The sequence below is a fragment of the Triticum aestivum genome, chromosome 3A (genome assembly GCF_018294505.1).
Source record: "Triticum aestivum cultivar Chinese Spring chromosome 3A, IWGSC CS RefSeq v2.1, whole genome shotgun sequence".
In the NCBI taxonomy this organism is placed as follows: Eukaryota; Viridiplantae; Streptophyta; class Magnoliopsida; order Poales; family Poaceae; genus Triticum; species Triticum aestivum.
In genome coordinates this window covers 397,295,695-397,302,669 of record NC_057800.1, presented here as the reverse complement: position 1 = coordinate 397,302,669, position 6,975 = coordinate 397,295,695, and positions in this window count along the sequence as shown.

The following is a 6,975-nucleotide window of genomic DNA, read 5'->3' as shown; positions in this document are numbered from 1 at the left end:
GTGAGAGAACTTAGGCGAGTGCTGGACTGCAGCTAAGCCCCCGATGTGGGAGGATTGCTCTCCACTCGGTAGGATTTTTTCAAACTTAGGCGAGTGCCGGACTGCAGCTAAGTCTCTAAGTGAGAGAACTTAGGCGAGTGTTGGACTGCAGCTAAGCCCCCGAGTGGGAGGATTGCTCTCCACTCGGTAGGATTTTTTCAAACTTAGGCGAAACGGATTCGCAGCTAAGCCCCCGAGTGGGAGGCTGGCTCGCCACTCGGTAGGAAACTGTTTTTACAAACTTAGGCGAAGCGGATTTGCAGCTAAGCCACCCACTGGGGGATTTCTTATGCAAACAAAAAACAATAATAATCACTGGGAAAATTATAACGCTCTTGTCTTTGATAAATAAACTACAGGAGTTTTTCTTATTACATCTCATCCGAGTGAGAATTTAAGTATAAAAGGGGCGGAGTAGCTCCGCATTCCAGGCTCGTGGCTCATCAATCTGGCGATCGACATTGTAGAGGTGGTATGCTCCATTGTGGAGGACTCTGGTGACTATGAAGGGGCCTTCCCAAGTAGGAGCGAGCTTGTGTGGTTTCTGCTGATCCACTCGGAGGACTAAGTCTCCTTCTTGGAAGGCTCGGCTCTTCATGTTTCTGGCATGGAATCGACGCAAGTCTTGCTGATAGATGGTCGATCGAATCAAGGCCATTTCTCTTTCTTCTTCTAGGACGTCGACTGTGTCCTGCCGGGCTTGTTCTGCTTCATCTTCTGAGTAGATCTCGACTCTGGGAGCGTTGTGAAGCAGGTCACTCGGTAAGACCGCCTCGGCTCCATAGACCAGAAAGAATGGGGTTCTTCCGGTCGATCGATTCGGGGTTGTCCTCAATCCCTAAAGGACCGATGGAAGCTCGTCGACCCATGCATCTGCTGCGTGCTTGAGATCACGCATCAATCGGGGTTTCAGTCCTTTGAGAATTAGGTCATTTGCCCTTTCTGCTTGCCCATTCGACTGAGGGTGAGCGACCGAAGCATAGTCGACCCGAGTGCCCTGAGAGGCGCAAAAGGCCCTGAATTTGTCGGAATCGAAGTTTGACCCATTGTCGGTGATGATGCTGTGCGGAACTCCATATCTGAATATCAACTCTCTGACGAAACTGATAGCGGTGCAAGCATCAAGATTCTTGATAGGCTTGGCCTCAATCCATTTGGTGAACTTGTCGACTGCTACCAGCACATGAGTGAAGCCGCTCCTGCCTGTTCTCAGTGGTCCAACCATGTCCAACCCCCAAACAACGAAGGGCCAGACAAGTGGAATGGTTTTCAGGGACAACGCGGGCTTGTGTGGCATGTTGGAGTAATACTGACATCCTTCACATTTGTCGACTATCTCTTTGGCCATCTCATTGGCTCTTGGCCAGTAGAACCCCGCTCGGTATGCTTTAGCCACAATGGTCCGAGAGGACACATGATGGCCACAAGTCCCCGAGTGGATATCGTTAAGGATCATCTGACCTTCTTCTGGTGTAATACACTTCTGGCCGACCCCAGTCGCGCTTTCTCTATATAACTGTCCATTTATGACTGTAAAGGCCTTGGATCGACGGACGATCTGTCGAGCTTCTTCTTCATCTTCTGGGAGTTCTTTCCTTAGGATGTACGCGATGTACGGTTCTGTCCAGACGGGAGTGATAACCAGGACTTCCATGATCAAGTCGACCACAGCTGGCACTTCGACTTCAGTCGGATCCGTGGCACTTTTTGGCTGCGGGGCCTCTCCAGTGAAGGGATCCTCCTGGACTGATGGTGTGTGGATGTGTTCTAGAAACACATTGCTGGGAATGGCTTCTCTTTTGGAACCTATTTTTGCCAGATCATCAGCTGCTTGATTTTTCAGTCGGGGTATGTGATGAAGCTCTAACCCCTCGAATTTCTTCTCCAGTTTTCTCACTGCATTGCAATAACCAGTCATGGCTGGACTTCTGACATCCCATTCCTTCATCACTTGATTGATCACCAAATCTGAGTCACCATAGACCATGAGGCGACGAACGCCGAGTGAAATGGCCATGCACAACCCATATAAAAGTGCTTCGTATTCTGCCTCGTTGTTAGAGGAATCAAAGTGGATTTGAAGAACATATCTGAGTTTATCTCCTCTGGGAGAGACCAACACCACTCCGGCTCCGGAACCATTTATCATCTTGGAACCGTCAAAGAACATGGTCCAATGCTCCGAGTGGACCTGAGTCGGCAGTTGTTGTTCAATCCACTCGGCGACGAAATCCGCGATTGCCTGGGACTTGATAGCTTTCTTTGCCTCAAACTTGATATCTAGAGGAAGGAGTTCAATCGCCCATTTTGCCACTCGACCAGTTGCGTCCCTGTTATGCAAGATCTCTGACAATGGAGCGTCGCTGGCGACTGTAATGGAATGACCAGAGAAGTAGTGGGCAACTTTCTTTGTGGTCATATAGATCCCATATACGAGCTTCTGATAATGAGGATATCTTTGCTTCGATGGGGTCAAGACTTCAGAAATATAATACACTGGACGCTGAACTTTTTGAAGGTTTTCCCTTCTTCTTCCCGCTCGACTGTGAGTACCGTACTGACGACTTGTCCTGTGGCTGCAATGTAAAGCAGCAAAGGCTCCTTGCTGATTGGGGCAGCAAGCACCGGCTGGGTGGAGAGCAGAGCTTTGAGTTCTGCGAACGCTGCGTCAGCTTCAGGAGTCCACTCGAACTTGTCAGACTTCTTCATCAATCGATAAAGAGGTAATGCCTTTTCACCAAGACGAGATATGAATCAACTTAGGGCGGCCAAGCAACCAGTAACCTTCTGAACATCGTGCACTCGCACATGACTTTTCATTCGAAGTATAGTACCAACTTTTTCTGGATTGGCATCGATTCCCCGTTCGGAAACGAGAAAACCGAGTAACTTTCCGCAAGGAACCCCGAATGTGCATTTTGATGTATTAAGCTTGATATCAAACCTTCTGAGGTTGGCAAAGGTTTCAGCAAGGTCAGTCAGCAGGTCGGAACCCTTCCGTGACTTGACCACAATATCATCCATGTACGCCTCCACATTCCGACTGATTTGGGTGAGCAAACACTTCTGAATCATCCTCATGAATGTGGGTCCGGCATTCTTGAGGCCGAATGGCATGGTAACATAACAGAAGCACCCAAATGGAGTGACGAAAGCTGTTTTGATCTCGTCAGGTCCATACAGACGGATCTGATGGTACCCGGAATAGGCATCTAAAAAAGACAGTCACTCACATCCCGCAGTCGAGTCGACTATCTGGTCGATGCGGGGGAGAGGAAAATGGTCTTTCGGGCAGGCCCGATTGATATGTTTAAATTCAATGCACATGCAAAGTGACTTGTCCTTCTTGGGCACCATGACAACATTGGTGAGCCACTCGGAGTGGTAGATTTCTCGGATGAACTCTGCCGCTAAGAGCCGAGCTACCTCTTCGCCAATGGCCTTTCTCTTCTGGACGGCGGACCGTCGGAGATGTTCCATGACAGGTTTTATTTTTGAGTCAACTCTCAGGCGATGCTCAGCCAGCTCCTTGGGAACACCTGGCATGTCAGAAGGCTTCCATGCGAAAATGTCCCAGTTCTCACGGAGGAACTGGATGAGCGCTTCTTCCTATTTGGAGTCGAGTGTTGTCGAGATATGAGTCGGAGCAGCGCCCGGGTCGGTCGGGTGGATGTGAGCTGTCTTCGTATCGCCAGTCGACTGAAAAGCCGATTCTGTGGCGGGCTTATTGGCTCGCAACAAATCACTCGGGTCTGCAGTCTTCTGGTATTCCTGCAACTCCACCACTGCCATCTGAGCATCAGCGATCTTCGAACCTTTCAGAAAACATTCTTTCGCTTTTTTCTGATTGCCCATAATGGTGATCACACCTTTGGGGCCAGGCATCTTCAATTTGAGATACACATAACATGGTCGGGCCATGAAGCGTGCATAAGTCGGCCTGCCCAAAATAGCGTGGTAGGCACTCTGGAAGTCTACAACTTCAAATGTCAACTTTTCTTTGCGGTAATTCTTGGAATCACCGAAAACCACATCGAGAGCAATCTGGCCGAGTGATTCAACCTTCTTCCTAGGAATGACTCCATGGAAACTCATGTTGCTGGCACTGAGTCTGGACATCGGAATGCCCATCCCTTTCAACGTCTCAGCATATAATATGTTCAAACCACTGCCACCATCCATCAAGACTTTGGTCAGTCGAGTGCCTTCAACCACTGGGTCGACCACCAGAGCTTGCCTCCCAGGGGTGGCAATATGCGTTGGGTGATCGGACTGGTCGAACGTGATGGCAGTCTGAGACCATTTCAAATAACTTGGTGTTGCCGGAGCAACCATATTCACCTCTCGGTTGATGACTTTCAGTCGACTTTTGCTCTCAACATCAGCAAAAATCATCAGGGTGGAATTGACTTGGGGGTATCCATCGTCGCTATCTTCTTTGTCCTCAATTTTGTTTGACTCCTTTTCTTTATCTTTGGGCTGCTTGCCCTGGAACTGCTGGATCAAGAGTCGAACTGTCGAGTGGTATGTTTTGGGTAAATGAAATTACCCTCTTCATCTTTCTTTGTGTGGACGAGGCATGGCAAGTCCAACACATCATTTCCGTCCTGGTCTTTAACCTTTTTAGGGTCCCAAGGCCCTTTAGGTTTCCCTTTAAACTTTCCTTGGGTTAAAGCCAAGGCTTCCCCGGGGGCCGCTGGCTCGGCTTTCCGCTTCTGTTTCTGATTGGAATTGCCCCCGGGTTCTTGGGCGACTGACTTGAGTTTGCCACTCCTGAGCCGATCTTCATCTTCGCCATTAGCATACTTGGTGGCAATCTCCATCATCCGATTCAGGGACATATCCCCAGTTCGACCGAATTTCAAATTCAGTTCTCTGTACTTGACGCCTTCCTTGAAGGCACAAACTGCTTGGTGGTCAGGCACATTCTCCACCGAGTGATGTAACATGATCCACCTCTAGATGTAATCCCTCAAAGTTTCATTTGGCTTCTATACACAAGACCGTAGTTCCGTCAGTCCTGCCGGCCGCTTGCATGTACCTTCAAATGTGGTGACAAACACTCGGGAGAGATCCTCCCAAGTGTAAATGCTGCTAGTTGCTAACTGGTTCAGCCACGCTCTGGCCGAGCCCTCCAACATGAGAGGAAGGTGCTTCATGGCCACTTCATCATTCCCGCCGCCGATCTGGACGGCCACTCGTAATCTTCAAGCCAAGTATCGGGCTTGGACTCGCCAGTGAACTTACTGACTCCAGTCGCCAACCTGAAGTTGGGAGGAATCACAGCGGCCCTGATGGCCCTACTAAAGCATTCTGGCCCCGAAACATGCACTCTGCTGCTGGTAGGTGCATCTCTGTCATGACCTTCTCGGTGAGCCCTGTTCCTGTCGACCAAACCCTGGACGAGAATGGATCTCGCGTCAAAGCTAGGCCCTCTGGGGTCAACTAGAATCCTTCACCCACCACTATGAGGGCGCCTGTCATCTTGTTGGCGAGGCACATACGACCCGCTCCTCGGGGGAGGCGTGGGCACTCGACGTCGACCGTCACGATCAACTCGGTGATCATACTGCTCACGGTTCCCATACTGGTCACGCCGGTCTCCACGTCCCTCACGCCTCGGGGGCGATCTCGGGCTGTGAGCCGATTGGACTGTGTCCGCGGCAACGGATCTGCTATGAATCCTGTTCCGCAACTGAGAAACAGCGGAATTCTAATCTCCTGCTGCCCGGAGTAACGCTCTGATCTACAGCAAGCCTCTGCCAGCCTCCGACTGGGAAGGCTGAATCGACTCTGCTATGCGAGCTGCAGCTGCTAAATTCTGAATCGGAGTTCGATATACCTGCGGGGGCGGGAAGAGCTAACATCGACTAGATTCGGGAATCCGTTGTCGCGCACGCTCGTCGAGTGCTCGCTGGAGGTTCTCAGTCGAGTGCGCTCGGCTAAGTTTGCCAGGCGCGCGTCCTCCAAGGCGCGAGCCTCGGGGGTCTCTCCAACGATAGGAGTGTGCAGTGCATCCATGTTCCGGCGGCGAAGTTCTTCTCTCTGCAGCGATGTAAGAGGCTCGGGAAGATACTCCTCATGGAGACGCGACAGGTCGCCTCCACCCGCGCCTCCGTCTGTACGGGGAAAACCGGGAGGACTGGGCTGTCCGTCGACCATCAGAACCTCCGCCGCCGGATCGTTGCTGTCGCACTCAGATGCGGTCTTTGCGGAGCCAGTCGACAGGTCGAACAGGCCGTAGAGGGATTCATCGGGCTCGATCGTCGCGACCTAGGGGGTGGCCGACTGAAGCGCCACCGCGTGCCTCACCCACCGCTGAAGTCTCGACCGACCGGAACGCTTGCGCCGACGGGAAATGGGGAGTGAGGACATGTCACATCCCTAGTTCTGGCCTGACCTATGCTTGCTTCCATGTGTGCATCATGTTTAAATTTTTGAAACTTGAACTGAGGAAATTTGGAAGCCTCAAAAAACTTAAATAAGAAGGGCAAAAACCCTAAAATCTCATTCATTGTTCCAAAATGCTCTTCTTAAATGTTTGATAATTTTTGGCAAGGGTTCTGGTCCCAACCAAAATATTGAACATTTTTAAGGACTTAATCTTGAGACTTTGAATTTAAATCATTAGCTATTTGAATTTGAATTATATTCATATAATTAGAATATAATTTCAAATACCCCTGAAATATTTTATGAGCTTTTGGAAAAGTCCATCTAGCAAAACAAAAATATTCAGAGGAGTTTTTGGCATTGTTTGAATTATTTTTAAATTCAAAACAGTGGCAAAACAAATTAAAAAAAATAGAAAATAAAACAGAGCAGAGAAAACCTTACCTGACGCAGCCCACCTGGCAGCCCGCTGGCCGGCCCAGCACTGTGCTGGCCCGTGCCAGCCACCTGCTTCCTCCCGCCAGAGCAGGCAGGCAGCTGCCT